This window comes from Stegostoma tigrinum, chromosome 11 (assembly GCF_030684315.1).
Source record: "Stegostoma tigrinum isolate sSteTig4 chromosome 11, sSteTig4.hap1, whole genome shotgun sequence".
Classification (NCBI taxonomy): domain Eukaryota; kingdom Metazoa; phylum Chordata; class Chondrichthyes; order Orectolobiformes; family Stegostomatidae; genus Stegostoma; species Stegostoma tigrinum.
In genome coordinates, this window is record NC_081364.1 from 85289835 (window position 1) to 85308096 (window position 18262).

An 18262-nucleotide genomic window follows, 5' to 3' on the forward strand; every position below is an offset into this window, starting at 1 on the left:
GGGCCCTATCTGGTAACTGGGCCCAGCTTACGCCTTCCCCAACTGGTCAGGGGGCCAACGGGGACTGTGCCGGCAGACGACTGCCAGGGTATTTTTTCTTTTGTTTTGCTTTTGCTTTGTTTTGTTTTTTTCCTTTAGTTGGTGTACGTAGCCCCCTGGGTAACCAGGAGCAGCTTGCATGACTGGGTAGGTGTATAAATGTGTTTTATTTTTTGTACATCTTATGAATGAAGTATATTTTTTCAAATAAAAAAAATCTGTTCTTATCAGCTTTAATATGTGACATGTCCTTTACTTAAGGACCCTATGTCAAACTGATTTTTGGAGCAGGAATTGGAACAGGGGCTTGCTCCATCCTCTCCACGCATCATCCTGGTATTGCAGTGTTTCCAGGAACGGTACAGTCTCATTAAACCAAGTTTAAAAAACAGCCTGATCAAAACTTGAAGAAGGGTGTCTCGGCCTGAGACATCAGACTTCCTGTTCCTTCAGTCCTAGTTGGCCTGTTATCTCAGATTCTCCACCATCTGCTCAACACTCTGGAACCATAACAGCCCTTCAGCCCGACAAGTCCACACCAAACCTCAGAGCATCCCAGCCCGATCTATAACCCACCTGAACTACCTCTCCCTAAACATTACAGGCAATTTAACATGGCTAATCCACCTAACCTGCGCATCTTTGGACTGTGGGAGCACTCTGAGGAAACCCACAGACACAGGGAGAATGTGCAAACTCCACACAGGCAGTCAGTCACCCACGGCTGGAATCAAACACGTGTCCTGGTGCTGCCACCAAAGTGCTTTCTCTCAGTACTCTCACCCAACCTTCTCCAACTATGCTTGTTCCAAGGTACCTGTTAATCTCTCCTTTTGTGCATGTTCAGCACTTGCTCTGAATGTTAGTGCCTCATCCCTGGCACATGCCGCATCTTCCCACCAACACCATCCCTGAAAATCCACACATGGCATCAGAAGTAAAAGAAAATAGCCTGCCAACACTACCTCACTACAAATAGCATTTCAGAAAAAAAATGAAGCTATCGAAGTATTCACTCGTTTTGACTCTGATGATGACGACTTGGGATGTATTGATCTAGAGATTTTGGAAACACTGAGCCAGGAAAGAAGATGGTGTATACAACGCATGTTTTTCATTTGAGTGCAAGAGCAACCAATCAAACAAGTGTGCATGCGACTGCTTTATTTTTCCCACGTCAAGGCCTGTGAGTTTCATCAGATTACCACTTCTCACATTAGCCAGACCAAGAGATTAGATTAGATTAGATTAGATTCCCTACAGTGTGGAAACAGGCCCTTCGGCCCAACAAGTCCACACCGCCCCTTGAAGAATCCCACCCAGACCCATCTCCCTATAACCCACACACCCCTCTAACACTATGGGCAATTTAGCATGGCCAATCCACCTAACCTGCACATCTTTGGACTGTGGGAGGAAACCGGAGCACCCGGAGGAAACCCACGCAAACACAGGGAGAATGTGCAAACTCCACACAGACAGTCGCCCGAGGCTGGAATTGAACCCGGGTCCCTGGCGCTGTGAGGCTGCAGTGCTAACCACTGAGCCACTGTGCTGCCAAATATTTGCAGATTTAGTGAAATGAGCCAGAAGTTAAATAAAAATGCTACATCAAGATGCAGAATTGCCTGTGCACAAAGTACATTCTTGCTGACAGAACTCTACAAACTTTTCAGCACCTGAGATGTGTTCTGCCACACTATCTCTGCCTTTCCCTGGCATTTTTGCACTTTGAAGTCTCAACTAGAACCTAATGTCTCACAGTGCTCCTGTCTTGCCTGGTGTTTATCACAGGCATAAGCCAGGCAGCTTAGCACTGTTATTACCAGCAGACAGTCAAGGGCTGGTCAGCAGCTGTGGCAACAAACACATGTTTCGACCAAATGGTCACGTCGCAAAGTCTCAGGGAAACAGTTCGCAGTCAGGGCAAGGGAGACAGGATTCAGTCAGGATATCCTGACACAGCATGTCCACGGAATCATTCAATATCAGCCATGTGGGGCAAGCAGGATCAGGGGATCTGTATCACTACAGTACAGAGAGGTGGCCACACTCACCACTAATTACATTCTCAAAATGCTCCAGTAGATTTGTTGAGCCTCAGTTATGATCATCAATCCAAGCTGGCCCTGTCTATTCCTGCCATGGGGGGTCAGTTTGATGAAATTCTCAAGGTGTTCGGGAGTTTGGGAGGTTCAAGTCCACAGCTCCCTGAAATAGCAACACAAGCGGATAAGACGGTGAAGAATTTCACTTCCATGGTACACAGCATCTGGATCTGGTCAACTTTGATATCTGGCTCATAAGTGAGATGAGGTATTTTTTTCAAACACATCAAAGCATGCATTGTTCCTACGAGAACAACTGTGGTTCCATTCATGCATTTTTTTTGTTTCAACCATGAAAGTGAAAGTGACCATCAACCAGTTTGAACTGTCGGTTGTCAAATAAATTAAGACACAGAGATAAATGTATTTGCAGGAGTTTTATTTAAAATTAATTTTTAAAAATTCATTCATGGGATCTTGATATCCCTGGACAAGAATGGCAGTTTCCTTCCCTAAAAGACATAGGTTTTTCCAACAATGAAAACAGATTTACAGTCATCATTAGATTCTTATTTCAGATTTTTTTGTTTAAACTCCAATTCTACCATCTGGAATGGTGGGTTTCAAACCTAGGTCCCCAGACCGTTATCTCAGTCTCTGTGGAGTAATGGACAGAAGAATAAATAGAAAATAAACCAAGACATTGTGTGATATCTGGTGTATATGTATTCATCATGAGATCCATCATTGCTATGGACAACAGGTAAGGATCTGAGGAGACTGCATTTCCCCCGGACAGAGTCACAATGGTCACCAGGTTTCATAGCTGATTGCATTTTCCCCAATCAGGGATTGTAGTGCAGGACTCATCCCAATTTTATGTTTCGATTTAAAACTTTCATTTTGTGGATAGAAATCAAAAGGAAAGATTGCATTGTTTCCAATAAACAAATATCTATTAAAAATTGAAACATGTCTGTGGAGAGCAATAGAATCCGTAATTGTAAAAGGTGCACAGACATATTGACCAGACATAACTAACAAATAAAGGGCCATCAAGATCATCATAGAATTCTTACAGTGTGGAAGATGGCCATTCAGTCCATCGAGTCCACACGAACCCTCCAAAGAGCATCCCACCCTACCCCGTCCCTGCATTTTACACACGTGACACTACGGGCAATTTAGCATAGTCAATCTACCCAATTTGCATATTTTTGGACTGTGGGAGGAACCTGGAGGAAACCCACGCAGGCAGGGTCTGGGTAAGACACTCTTCATAAGTTCAGTGTGGACTTGATGGGCTAAATGGTCTGCTTCCACACCGGAGGGATCCTATGGTCTCCAGAAACAAGCCCAAAAAACATGGTTTGTATATAGCTAACAGCAGAATCAAAAACCAACTTAACAGTTACTCAGAAATTTGCTGCTAGTTAACCAGTCCTGATGAACCGGGAAATCCCTTTTCACATACCGTGCAGGTGGATAGTCTTTCGTCAGTGTGAATGTGTCGATGTGTCATGACAACGTGACTATTTCCAAGCTCTACCTGACAGATACACAACTGATTAACATTTTATCCACAATACCAGTACCTTGAATTGAACCGGGATCAGTAACATCAGTACAAACAGCCCAAAACCATGGTTCATTTGATAGTGACAGTGACAGCAAAATCCTTCAACTGTGCTGCTTTGCGAACCCACTGGTGTGTTAACAGTTTGGATGACTGAGTGAATGCTTTCCCACATTTAGAGCAGGTGAATGGTCTCTCCCCAGTGTCACTGAGCTGGTGTAAGGACATTTCAGATGAATCTTCACAGACCATGTGCATTTCTCCCCACTGTGAGTGCTGCTTTTTCCTTCAGTGTTCAAAATCCTGAGGTAATTGAGTTGTGATGAACAAAGTAACTGTCAGATCTGGATGTGTTCCTGTTTGAATTCTCCAACTGTAGACTAAGCTTTCAAACAGAAAGCAAGTGCAGTGAGCGAGGAACCAGAAGAACACACACAGATTGTGAAACTGAGAAATCCTCTGGACATTTGTGGAGTGATACTTGGGGAATATGCTGGATTATCATTAGAACAAATTCATAAATAAATATCCTCCAGGTAAGGGATCCAGTCAGTGTTTGCACAAACCTACCATAAGAGAGAGGTGGGAGAGCCAGGGAGGAAGGACAGGCATTGTATAGATCTGTAACTCAGTCTTTCAGAGGGCTCGAAAGACTAAGAACGGTGCAGAAGTAAAATTGTGGAAATCTGAAATGTAAACAAAAAATGCTTAGTCAGAGTTGTACACCAGGAAACAATCCCTTTGGTCACAGTTGTCCATGCTGACCAGATATCCCAAATTAATCTAATCCCATTTGCAAGCATTTGACCTATATTCCTCAAAACCCTTCCTATTCACATGCCCATCCAGATGCCTCTCAAATGTCATAACTGTCCCAGCTTCCACCAGTTCCTCCAGCAGGTCATTCTACTCAGGCACCACCCACTTTCCCTTTTAAAAAAAAAACTTTCCCTCTCAGCTTAAACTGGCTACTCACCCTATGCCCACCATAATTTTATTAACTTCTATAAGGTCACCTCTCAGCCTTCAATGCTCTCGGAAAAACAGCCCCAGCGTATTCAGCCTACAGCTCAAAATTTCCAACTCTTCCAATATCCTCGTAAATCTTTTCTGCACCCTGCCGAGTTTAACAGCATCATTCCTACAGCGGGGAGACCAGAACTGAACAGTATTCCAAACACAGCATAATCAATGCCTTGTTCAGCCTATAACATGACCTCCCAACTCCTACGCTCAATGCACTGACCAATAAATGCAAGCAGAGCAAATATCATCTTCACTACATTCTGCACCTACAATCCACCTTCAAGGAACTGTGCACCTGCACCCCAAGGAGTCTCTGTTGTGTAACAGTCCCCAGGGCCTCATCATTAAGGGTTTAAGCCCTGTCCTGATTTTCATTACCATAATGCAATAGCTCACATTTATCCAAACTAAACTGATTTCTGTCACTCCTCGGCCCATCGACCCATCTGATTAAGTTCCCATTGTACTTGGAGGCAAACTTCTTTGCTGTTTACTACACCAACAATTTGTGTCATCTGCACACTTAGTAACCATTCCTCCAATATGCATTCCACATGATTTGTATCAATGACAAAAAGCAGTGGACCCAGCGCCAATCCTTGCAGCACACTGCTGTTCATAGTCCTCTCGACTGAAAAAATAGACAACACGACCCCCCTCACCATGATCTTGTCTCCTACTTTCATGCCAATTTTGTTTCAAGTAGCTAACTCTCCCTGGATTCCATTTGATCTAATCTTGCGAACCAGTCTGTCATGTGGAGCTTTGGTGAATGTTTATATGGACTTCAGCAAGGCCATGTCCACTGCTTTGCCTTCTTCAAAAAACTCAGTCAAGTTAGTGAGACAAGATTCCCCACTTACAAAGCCATGTTGACTATCCCTAATCAGTCTTTGCTTCTCTAAACACATGCAAATCCAGTCCCTCAGAATCCCCTCCAGCAATTTACCCACCACTGACATCAGGCTCAACGGTCGATAGTTCTCTGGCTTTTCCTTAAAGAATGGCACCACATTCGCCACCCGGCCTTCTGGCACTTCACCAGTGTCTGTCAGTGATGCAAATATCTCAGCAAGGGACCCAGCGGTAGTACATGTTCCAGGACATCAAAAGGGAAATGCCCTGAAGCCTCACCACCCTCTCTATTTGTGGGTAGTTTGTGGGTAACACCTGATTAGGTGCCACCTTTATGCAGTTTAAGACGTCCAGCACCTAGACCACTGTAATATGGACACTTTTCACGACTCATTATTTATGTCTCCAAGCTCTCTAGCTTCCATATCCTTCTCTGCAGTAAATACTCATGTGAAATACTTATTTGCTATCTCAGACTCATGTCTTTTTTTTAAATATGTCTTTCTCCTAACATCTTACACGTGTCCCCTTGTCTTGAAATCGCCCAACCGTAGGGAAAAAAGCCCTTAATAGCAACATAATCTGTGCCCTCATGATTTTATAAGCCTCTGTAAGGTCACCCCTTAACCTCCTATGCTCCAGTGAGAAAAGTCCTAGCTTTGGCAGTCTATTTTAATAATCAAGCCCTCCATTCCTGGCAACATCCCAGCAAATTTTTTGTGACCTGTCTCCAGTTTAATAATAACATCCTTCCTGTAACAACTGCACACAATACCTCAAATGAAGCTTCACCATGTCCTGTACAATCTCAACACAACATCCCAACTCCGAGACTCCAAAGGTTGAGCAATGAAGGCAAGTGTGCGAAACAACTTGGTAACCACCCTGTCTACCTGTCTCCAGAAACTTGAAAGAATTATGTACCTGAATCTCAGCATTTCTCTGTTCCACAACACTATCCTGGGTGCAACCATCAATTGCGCAAGTCCTACACTTGTTCATTTTACCAAAATACAATGTCTCACATTTATTCAAATTGAACTTCATCCTCCACTCCGCAACCCATTGAGCAAATTGATCAAGATCTCGCTGTCACCTTAGATAACCTTCTATAACCACCATTTCCAGTATCATCTGCAAACTTATTACTTTTGTCCCTTAAATTCTCATCCAAATCAATTATATTTGAAGAACAAAGAAGTGGACCATGTGCAGATGGCTGTGGAACACACTAGTCACAGAACTCCACTCTGAAAAATCCTCCAGCACCACCTGCTCTCCTTTAACTGAGCCAATTTTGCTTCCAATTAGCAAGTTCCTCCTGAATCACATGTGATCTAACTTTACTCATCAGTCTACCATGTGGAACCCTGTCAAAAGTTTCACTCTCATTTCAGAGGTGATGCAAATCTGACCCAATTCCCCTGCCATTTGTCCACTGCCCTCTTGATCATGCCTTAAAAGTTAATCCCAACTCTCTTTTGAGAATAACTGCTAAATCTGCTTCCAGTTGCCGTTCAGACTGTTCCAGGTCCTGGGAACTTGCTGAGTCAAGTAATCTTCACATTTTCACCCTGCATTATTTGCCAATTATCTGAGTGTTGTATTCTGCGGTTACCAACATTGACACTGTTAATAATTTTTCTCTCTCTGCAAACTAATATCCTGGAAACAAATCTACAACTCAACAAAATCATTGCTAATTAGCCCCAAGGAGAATTACCTCAGCTTCTTCTAGCTCTCTCCAACCAGAAACCCATAATTTTAATTTACTTATGGGATGTGGCCTTTGCTGCACAGACTAATATTGATTGCCCATTTTTATTTGATTTGGAGAAAGTGATGGTGAACCACTTCCTGTAACTGCTGCACTCCATGTGCTGTGTACTCTACTGTGCTGTTTAAGACGATAACCTGCCCTGAGGCCTCACCACCCTCTCTATTGCAGGAATCATATCGCAAACCTCACCACCCTCCCTATCATGAGAATGACCCTCAAGCCTCACTACTTGCACTATTGCAGCCATCACCTCGAGCCTCACCACCCTCCACATTGCTGAAATCCCTCTCCAGCCTCACGACCTGCCTATCGTTGGAATCCCTCTCTAGCCTCTGAATTATCACCATCTCTGTAGATTCCTCCAGTCTCACAAACCTCACCTCTGTAATCTCCTCCAGATTTCAAGGTGAGAGGGGAAAGTTTAAGGGGGATATGTGTGGTAAATTCTTTACACAGCAGGTGGAGTGTGCCTGGAACACATTGCCAGCGGAGGTGTTAGAGGTGGGCACGATAGCATCATTTAAGATGTATCTAGACAGATACATGAATGGGCAGGGAGCAGAGGGATACAGATCATTGGAAAATAGGTGACAGGTTTGGATAGAGGATCTGAATTGGCACAGGCTTACAGAGCCAAAGGGCCTGTTCCTGTGCTGTAATTTTCTTCGTTCTTTATTCAACACCCTCCTGTCTCTGTAAATTCCTCCAGCCCATATAAACTTCCTCAGCGCTGTAGTTGTCTTTACCCTCACAAACCTCCCTTTGTTTGCCATCTAATCCAGCCTCACAATCCTCACCATTTCTGTAACCTCCTCCAACCTCACTTTTCCCTATTTTTGTAATCTTCTCCAGTCTCAGAACCCTTCCTGTCTCTAATATTCTCCAGCCTCACAAATCTCAACATGTCCCTTCCTCTAATACAGTCCTAATGATGATGCCCCATTTTTATTCCTCCACTTGATGGTGGCACTTGCAATTTCCTGGGATTCAAGCTCCAGAACTTCCTGGTAAACCACTTCATCTTTGTACCTCACTTTTCTCCAGAAAACACTGAGCAATCATGAGTCATTCATTCTAGTACCTCATTTTCTGAGATGGCTTGAAATATTGCTGGGCATCTTCCTATGTGAAGTGTCTCGGAGGTCTACAGTACAGAAAGAGGCTTTGTGTCCCAACCAGCCTGTGCCAGTTAATAACCACACCCTAACTATTCTAATCTAATTTTCCAGCACTTGGCCCATAGACCTGTCTGCGTTGGTATCACAAGTGTGCATCTAAATATGCCTTAAACGCTATGAGGATCTCTGTGCCTACCACCCTCACAGACAGTGAGGCTCAGTGCCATTGTCACAGCATGATGACATCACAGACAGGAACAGAGACGAGCTGAGTCTGTACAAACTAAAGATCCCCCTCACACTGTGAAGGACGGGAGGGTCCCTGATAGGGGGCAGAGGAGATTTAACAGAATGGTTTGTAGGAAGAGGGTTTTTAGTTGCATGGTTAGGGCTGTTTTTTTTAAAAACATTATTCTTTCATGTGACTTGGGCATTGCTGGTACATATTGAGAATATCCATCTACAATAGATGAACTCTCCTTCTCAAACTCTCCCCTTGCCTGGGGTGTGGTAATCTTCAGGTTAAACCAGCCCTATGGTCAGGTAGGACAATGGTGACTTTACCTTTGGCACAGTGATGCCACTTTGCTCAGTGGTGTAGAGGGCAATGTTGAATGTGGTGGATGGGACACCACTCCGACAGTGCTTCATCTGGAGGCTGTTCACTTTCTTTCATATTGTCAGGGCTGCACTGATGCAGGGAAGTGGAAAACGTTTCAACACAAGCCGGATGAGTTCCTTATCGACAGCAAACAAAGTCAGTCATTGGGGAATCAGGTGTTTGGGGAAACTGAGATTATTCTCCTAGTAACAAAGGGTTTTGAGGGGACCTTTGACAGAGATGTTTACAAAAGATATACATTACGATGATAAAACGTACACCCGCTCATCAACTGACCAGACAAATGATTACACGACATATATTGAAAGTTTAAGGGACGATCTATTGAGAGAATGGGGTGATATAAAAGAGAAATTTTACGTGGCAAATGGGAAATGAGCAGGAACACAATACTCACATAATGCGAATATCCAGGTCCTGATGAATTGAGTAATTCTGTCAGAGTCTGGTGCTACAATTATTGAGATTCCCACCTGAAAGTCCACTTGCAATATCCTGTAACACAAATTCATAAAATCCAATCAGTCCGGTTAGAATTTCACACCAGCCCCTCCTCCTGGCCGAGGATAACCGTGCATTGTCCCTGCTACACATTATCCTTTGTGGGGGTCAGCAGTTGATTCAGGGGGAAATGTATTGGGGTTTCTAGGAATTTCCACCTTGGGGCTTCGTGTCACTAAACAGATCAGCAGGTTTTTGACACATGGCAAAGAATGCCCGAGAGTTAGTGAGATGCAGACAGCAGGATTTGCTTCCTTTTCTTTCCTTCTGTGCTGCTGCACTGCCACAATGAGATATTGGGCCGGAAAAGCTGATGCAGCTTGATGGACAAGTTGTCTCGATTCTGAGCAATGGACAGTAAGCCTCTGGTCATTCGAAAGAATGCCCCTTAAAAAGATAGCAATTACATATGCGCCATCTTGCCCAGTGCTCCCAACAAAAAGAATGAGGGAGGATCGCATTTAAAAAGAGGGGATAACAGTCAAGTTCCATGAGGGTTACAGTTTATGGAGAGACATTGATAAATGGGCGACAAGTTGGCAAATGGAGTACAACTGTGGGAAAATGTGAAGTTGTTCATTTGAGGAGACAACCAAAGAATACAGTATTATTTAAAAAGGTAAAATCTGCGGAAAACCAATACACAACAGGACTCAGGAATAATTGTGCAGGAAACACAAAGTGAGCACACAGTTGCAACAGGTAATCCGGGAGGGTAATGGGATGTTATCCCTTATGTCAAGGTGTTTGTAGTATAAGAGTTTGGAATACAAGTCTTAGGACAAATGTACAAATTGCTGGCAAGACAACATCTGGAGGAATGCGAGCAGCTTTTTTGGTCGACTTATTCGAGCAAGTATATCACTTCACTGGAGGCATTTCAGAGAAGATGGACTAGCATGATCACTGGTTTGGACGGACTATCATTTAAGCTAAGACTAAACAGGCCTGGAATCTACTATTTAGAATATTGAAGATGGAGAGACAAGAATCCTATATTTTTAATTAGCTTAAGTCGGTTTACAGGATAAATGCTGAGGGGATATTTCCCATCGTGGGAGCAGATTCCTGATCAGGCAGACAATAGAGGGTTCTCTTTTGGAATCGTCAAGTTTAAGGCAACACAGACATGGGTGAGGGGTTTCGGTCACAAATGAGCTGGAGTGAGGTGGAGAGAAGGAGCATTTTAGAGATTGAAATTTCTGACATGTGATTGAGAAGACGTATGTTAGGATGTTCATCTTGAGGCCAGATGTGAGAACATTATTGAGAAGAGTGCAGTTCAACCTCAGACAGTTCCCAGCAAGAGGGATGGATTCAGTACAGTAGTAAGGAAAAGTAATTTGTAATAATAACTGAAGGGAACGTGTTTAACTATCACAAAGTGTTATTGGAGGAAATTCCAGCTAATCAAGTAGTGGAAGTATGATAAGCAGTTTTATAATTGAGTAACAGTGGAGCAAAGGAGAGTGATGAGGGGGGAGTTCGATCTGAACATTGTAGAATACATGCAAAACCTGACAGTGCTTGTGGAAGACCTCACCTCCTGGCAGTATGTCGGTGAGAAACAGGATGGACCAAGGATAGACCCTTGAGGGACAACAACGACATTGATTTCAGGCAGGAGTGGAGATGGAGTGGGATTTTCCAATGATGGTGAGGTCAAACATTGGTTTTTAAACAGAATGGGTGAGAAGGACATAGCCAGAAAAGAGAAGCAGACAGAACAAGTAACAATATCTGTGAATTGGCATGGGTTGGCGGGGGGGGGGGGGCGCGGAGGCGGGGGGAGAGGCAAGGAGGAGGAGAAATAAGAGAGAGAGAGAGTTAGAATGTTTGGAGTTTAAGAGAATAGGGAAAAGGGTTAGGATAAGTTCTGGTAAGGCTTGACATGAGACTGGACAAAGATGCAAGTTTAAGCCTAACATGAGCAGCAACGTGCCAGGCAATTTGGTTTGGTAGGCTCGTGGAAGAGAGGGAAGCAGCAGAGGCAGCTGATTGGATTGACTCAATCTTAGTGACATAGAAACTCCATGTGTCTCCCTCACTTGCTGTTGGAGGGGAGGATGGAGGAGGCAGGATGATGGACAGCGTTTTGCAAAGAAACAAAGCCTGCATTGGTGATATTAACTTTTATCTAGAATATTAAAATGTACAACAGAAGTCTGGATCGAATCCCATCTCAGCAAATGGTGGAATTTGAATTCAATTTAAAAAAGACTGGAATTAAGAATCAGCTGGTTGCCATGGAACCATTGCTAATGGCAGAAAACAAAAACAAAAAAAATCATGTCCTTCAGGGAAAGAAATTTGCCAACCAAGCCACTCAGTTGCAAAATCTCAACAAAGGTATGAAGCTGGGTGGCCCACTTGGCATCTACCAAAGCACAAAGAAAGACACCTGCAGAATTAGTCCTATTGACCCCACCAACTCCTCCTTACTCATATCTGGGGGCTAGCGGCAAAACTTGGAGAGGTGACTCAAAGTCTAGACAAGAAACAGCGTCAGACTCATGGAAACTAACCTTACAGACAACGACACATCACCACTGTCCTCAGTGAAGGCCTGTCCCACGAGCAGGACAGACCCGGCAGACGTGGCAGCACAGTGCTATTCTGACCGGATTATTTGTCCCGAGAGTACTCGACATCGACGCCTGGAAGTCTCATGGCTCCTGCTCGTTACCATGTATCATCCTTCCTCGGTTGATAAATTGGCAGGAGTATTATTGCTAGATTATTAATCCAGAGACCCAGATAACGTTCTGCGGACCTGGGTTCAAATCCTGCCATGGCAGATGGTGAAACCTGAATTAAGTAATTATCTGGAATTACGAGTCTAATGATGACCATGAAACCATTGCTGATTTTCAGGGAAGACTCATCTGGTTCATTTGTATCCTTTTGGGAAGGAAATCTGCCATCCTTACCTGGTCTGCAATACATATGACTCCAAACCCACAGCAATGCGGTTACTATTAACTGCCTTCTGGGCAATAAACACTGGTCCAGCTGGTGATTTCCATATCCCAAGAGAGAATTTTAATTGAAAAAAAACTCCATGTTGAACAGCACTTGGAGGAAGCACTGCAAGTGTGAATGGCACTACTTGTACTCAATGCCCACCATCAGGAGTAGTTTGCAGCAGGATTACCAATCGAGCTGGACAGGTCCCAAAGGAAAAAGCTGCCTGGCTGGGACCGCAGCAGGTGGTGCCACAACCAACAGAAGGGAAAAACATAGCTGGTCTCATCGTCACAAATTTCCCAGCTGCAGATGCATCTGTCCGTGACAGGATTGATAACAGCGACCAGCGCGTAGTCCTGTGGAGACAAAGCCTCATCTTAAACTTGAGAATACCCCCATTGCATGATAATAAAATATGAGGCTCGATGAACACAGCAGGGCCAGCAGCATCTCAGGAGCACAAAAGCTGACTTTTCGGGCCTAGACCCTTCATCAGAGGAGATGCTGCTGGCCCTGCTGCATTCATCCAGGCTCACATTTTATTATCTTGGATTCTCCAGCATCTGCAGTTCCCATTATCACTGATACAATACCCACCATTGCGTTGGGTGGCATGAACTTCGGCTGAAAGAGACAGACTTGGAACAGACACAGGAACTCAAAACCAGATATCTATGAGGCTTTGTGGGACATCAACAGCAGCAGAACTTCATCCAGCACAGTCTGTAACCTCGTGGCTCGGCATATCCTACAGTCAACCATTAGCATTGATCCAAGGGATCAACACTGGTTGAATGGATAGTATCGGAGGGCATGCCAAGAGCAGCACCAGGCTTACCTAAAAATAAAGGTGCCAACCTCAAAACTACCAAACAGGACTATCTGCATGCCAAATAGCATAAGCAGCAAGCGTTAGAGCTGAGCCACCCCTAACCAATAGATCAGATGTGAGCTCTGCAGTTCTGCCACACCCAGTTGAGAATGGTGATGGACAATTAAGCAACTCACTGGAGGAAGCATGCCAAAAATCCCCATCCTTACTGACAGAGGAGCCCAACCTATCCATGCAAAAGATAAGACTGCAGCAAATGTCAGCCAAAAATGCCAGTTGGATGATCCATCTCACCTTCTCCAGAGGTCCCCGACATCTGATGTGAGTTTTCATCCAACTTGATTCATTTCAAATAATATTAATAAATGAACGAAAGGTTACAGACCCTGGCAACACTCTGGCAATAGTACCGATGACTAGTGCTCTAGAGCTTGCTAGCGCCAAGCCAAACTGTTTCAGTCCTGCTACAGTGCTGGCATCTATTGACAATTTGGAAAACTGCCCAGGTCTGTTCAGCACAAAAACACAGCAAATCCAACCCGACCAATTTCCCCTCAACCTGTCTACTCTCTATCATCAGTAAAGTGATGGAAGGTGTTGACAACAGCACTATTAAGCAGCACTTACTCAGCAGTAACCTGCTCAGTGATGCCCAGTTTGGGCCACGGCGGGCACTCGGTTCCTGATCTTATTACAGACTTGATCCACATATTCACAAACAGCTGAATTCCTGAGGTGAGGTGAGGGTAACTGCAGAGCCCTGTACAAAAACCACTTATTTCCACTTCAGTGGAAATGACCCGACAGTGACACCTTAGTTTCAGCTCATCTGCTGAACCTCTCATCTATTCCTGTGTTACCTCTAGACGTAACTATCCAAACTCACTGCCAGTTGGCCTCCCACATTCAACATCCCTGCAACCTCAAGAATACCTAAAATTCTGCTGCACACAAGTTCATTTGTACCAAGACCTGTTCACCATCACTGCTGTGCTCCCTGACCGACAAAGGCTCCTATTTATAAGCAACAATTTAAAATTCTCATCCTTGATTTAATTCCTGGCTGTGATGAGCCCTATCTCCCTGCACCACACAACCTTCAAGACTTGGATAACTCATTTAGTTTCAGCTCCAACAATGCGTTTAATCATTGCTTCACTTTGGGAGGCTGTTTCTACAGTTGCCAGGCAACATGGTCTGGAATTCCCATGATAAACCTCTTAGGTTTGCTTTCCTTCTTTAAGATAGTCATGAAAACCTGCAAATTTAGTTACTTTTTGGTCACCTGACCTAATATGGCCTTACGATAAAAGTTTCTTGATAATATTTCTGTGAAATTATAAAACATGATAAAAATACAAATTGTTTGTTGATTTGGACATACACCATCAGCTCTTCAGTATTGCTCAATGAATGATCTGTAACTTCTCAAATGGCCGCATTGTGGGAGCACCTTTATCATACAAACTGCAGCAGCACACGAAAGTTAAACATCACCTTCTCCACAGGCAACAGGGCTTTGGCAACGATCGCTGGTATCTGTGGAAGGAGAAACAGTAAATGTTGCAGAAGTGCAAAATGAATGAAACAGAATAAAAATGCTGTCGAATTTGGTGGTCTGAAATGGAAGAAAAATACACTCTCTTTCTGGGAATACATTGCCTGACTGTGAAAGATACCATTCAAAAATTAATCTGGTAAGACAGCAGCACGTGGTCAGCGGGTGTGGAGCAGTGGAAAATTTATTCACAAAAAAGGTACAAGGAAATTACAGTAAAATACTACAGAGATCAAATCTATCCATCATTAGAGACTGAAGAGATTAGACACCGACAAAGGTCATCAGGGAGCACAGAAGTGACTAAGAGCAGTGCGAGCTGCTATTATCCCACACTCTGGGAAAGAAATTCAGAAGAAACAAACATTTCTCTTGGATAAGAGATAATAGGAGCTGCAGATGCTGGAGAATCCAAGATAACAAGTTGTGGAACTGGATGAACACAGCAGGCCAAGGAGCAGGAAAGCTGACGTTTCGGGCCGAGACCCTTCATCAGAAATGTGGGAGGGGAAAGAGGTTTCTGAACTAAACAGGGAGACAGGGGGAGACAGATCAAAGATGGAGAGAAAAGATATGTGGAGAGGAGACAGACAAGTCAAAGAGGCCAGCATGGAGCAGGTAAAGGTGAGTATCGGTGGGGAGTTGGGAGGTGATAGGTCAGTCCAGGGAGGTGGGATGAGGTTGGTAGGCAGGAAATGGGAGTGCAGCTTGAGGTGGTAGGGGGAATAGGAGAGAGGAAGAACAGGTTAGGGAAGCAGAGACAACCTGGGCTAGTTTTGAGATGCAGTTGGGGGAGGGGAGATTTTGAAGCTTGTGAAATCCACATAGACACCATTGGGCTGCAGGGTTGCCAGGCAGAATACGACTTGCTGTTCCTGCAACCCTTGGGTGGCATCGTTGTGGCACTGCAGGTGGCCCAGGATAGGCATTTCGTCTGAGGAAACAGACGGGGAGTTGAAATGATTCACGACTGGGAGGTGCAGTTGTTTATTGTGAACCGAGTGTAGGTGTTCTGCAAAGCGGTCCCCAAGCCTCCGCTTGGTTTCCCCAATGTAGAGGAGGCCACAACGGGTACAGGGGATGCAGTATACCACGTTAGCAGATGTGCAGGTGAACGTCTGCTTGATGTAGAAAGTCTTCTTGGGGCCTGGGATGGGGGTGAGGGAGGAGTGAGGTGGTGTGGGGGCAAGTGTAGCACTTCCTGCGTTTGCAGGGAAGAGTGCCAGGTGTGGTGGGGCTGGAGGGGAGTGTGGAGCGGACAAGGGAGTTACGGAGAGTGTGGTCCCTCCGGAAAACAGGCAAGGGTGGGGAGGGGAAAGTGTCTTTGGTGTTGGGGTCGGATTGCTGATGGCAGAAATGTCAGAGGATGATGTGTTGGTTCCAGTGATTGGTGGGGTGGTACGTGAGGATGAGGGAGATTCTTTTTCGGTTGTTATTGCAGGGCGGTGTGCGAGTTAGGAGTTGTGGAAAAATACAGGAGACACGGTCAAGGGCATTCTCGATCACTGCGGGAGGGGTGCGGGTGAAAAGAGGTGGGTGGTGGGGATTGCGGTCCTCGAAAAGGAACAACATCAGACGTATGGGAGTGGAATCCTGAGAGCAGATGCGGCGGAGGTGAAGGAATCGGGAATAGGAAATGGCATTTTTTGAGGACAGTGGGTGGGAAGAGGTGTATTCTAGGTAGCTGAGAGTGTCGTTGGGCTTGAAATGGATATTGGTTTCTAGACAGTTGCCTAAGATGGAAACAGAGGTCCAGGAAGGTGAGAGAGGTGTTAAGAGATGGCTCAGGTGAACTTAAGGTTGGGGTGGTAGGTGTCGGTGAAGTGGACGAACTGTTCGCGCTCCTCGTGGGAGCACGAGGCAGTGCCGATACAGTAATCCATGTCCCGGACGAAGAGGTGGGGTTCAGGGCCAGTGTATGTACGGAAGAGGGATTGTTCCAACAAAGAGGCAGGCACAGCTTGGGCCCATGCGAGTACCCACGGCCATCCCCTGTGTCTGCAGGAGGCGGGAGGAGTTGATAGAGAAGTTGTTGAGGGTGAGGACAAGTTCACCTAAGCGCATAAGGGGTTCAGTAGAGGGGACCTGGTCAGACCTGCAGGACAGGAAACAGCGTAGGGCTTTTAGGCCATCTGTATGGGGAAATGCAGGCACTAATGTGGTATACTGCATCCGCTGTACCCGTTGTGGCCTCCTCTACATCAGGGAAACCAAGCAGAGGCTTGGGGACCACTTTACAGAACACCTACACTCAGTTCGCAATAAACAACTGCTCATCCCCGCCTCCCTAACCTGTTCTTCCTCTCACCTATCCCCTCCTCCCTAGACTGACCTATCCCCTCCCTACATCCCCACCTACTCATCTTTACCCACTCCATCCCCACCTCTTTAACTTGTCTGTCTCCTCTCCACCTGCCTCCCCCTCTCTCCCTATTTATTTCAGAATCCCCTTCCCCGCCCCCATTTCTGAAGGGTGTGGGCCCGAAAACGCCAGCTTTCCTGCCCCTCTGATGCTGCCTGTCCTGCTGTGTTCCTCCAGCCCCACACCTCGTTCTCTCACTTTCTGCCAGACGCGGCTGCGCATGCGCCCAGCTTCACCTCGGCCCTTTCAAAGTTTCAAAGCTGCCGCGCATGCGCCCCGCGGATCATTGCCCCCAATAAAGATGGTGGCGGTCACACGGGCCTATCGCCATCTGAGGCATTGATTTGTTTTTTTGCAAACGTGAGTCTAGGAGTTTCAAATGTGTGTTTTCCGACATGCACTAACTGTTTGTAAAACTTGCAAACCCATACGAATATCATTTCCCTCCAGCTTTCTGCCGTTTTGCTTTCTTTACCGTGTCCTGCTCTTACCTCAATTGCACAAATCTTGGTCTCAGCAAAGGATCAAGGCCCGAAACGTCAGCTTTCCTGCTCCTCTGATGCTGCTTGACCTGCTGTGTTCATCCAGCTCTGCACCATGTTATCTCGGATTGTCCAGCATCTGCGGTTCATATTATCAAAGCGACTCGGCACTGCTCTCGTGGCTGATCACGTGGTTTCCCCGATCCCGCCCCCTCCTCATTCTGATTGGTTAGAATGGCAGCAACATCAGCCGGTCATGCACGGCAACCCTGTGCCCCTATTGGCCCCTAGTGACTCAATCACCTAGACGCCATTGTGAGTTGGAGCATGCGCAGTGCTTTGTGTTGGCATTGTCAGAAGCTGATGATCGCCGTCTCAATGTTGCATTTTGAGACAAATGAGACTGAGAACTGGATGCGAAAGATTGTTACATTAGCGATCCTGGGGTTTTAATAAGTCGCTCTGAGGAAGGGGCACTGCACCCGAAACGTTAACT

At 45.4% G+C, this 18262-nt stretch overlaps 1 long non-coding RNA gene and 1 pseudogene across 4 annotated transcripts; one reads left to right on the forward strand and one right to left on the reverse strand.

Moving 5' to 3' along the window:
* Positions 1-234: 234 nt before the first annotated feature.
* LOC132210274 (U2 spliceosomal RNA) lies at positions 235-409 on the forward strand (annotated as a pseudogene).
* Positions 410-2509: 2100 nt separating this feature from the next.
* Positions 2510-17965, reverse strand: LOC132210185 (uncharacterized). 4 transcript variants are annotated; one of them, XR_009446433.1, is made up of 5 exons: positions 17776-17965; positions 14749-14903; positions 12091-12888; positions 9462-9559; positions 2510-4349 (listed from the first exon to the last, which is right to left on the reverse strand). It is a non-coding gene; the product is annotated as an uncharacterized LOC132210185 (long non-coding RNA). The 4 variants fall into 4 exon arrangements; XR_009446432.1 differs by lacking the exon at positions 12091-12888 and having other exon boundaries at positions 14862-14903; XR_009446434.1 differs by lacking the exon at positions 12091-12888 and having other exon boundaries at positions 14818-14903.
* Between the last annotated feature and the right edge of the window lie 297 nt (positions 17966-18262).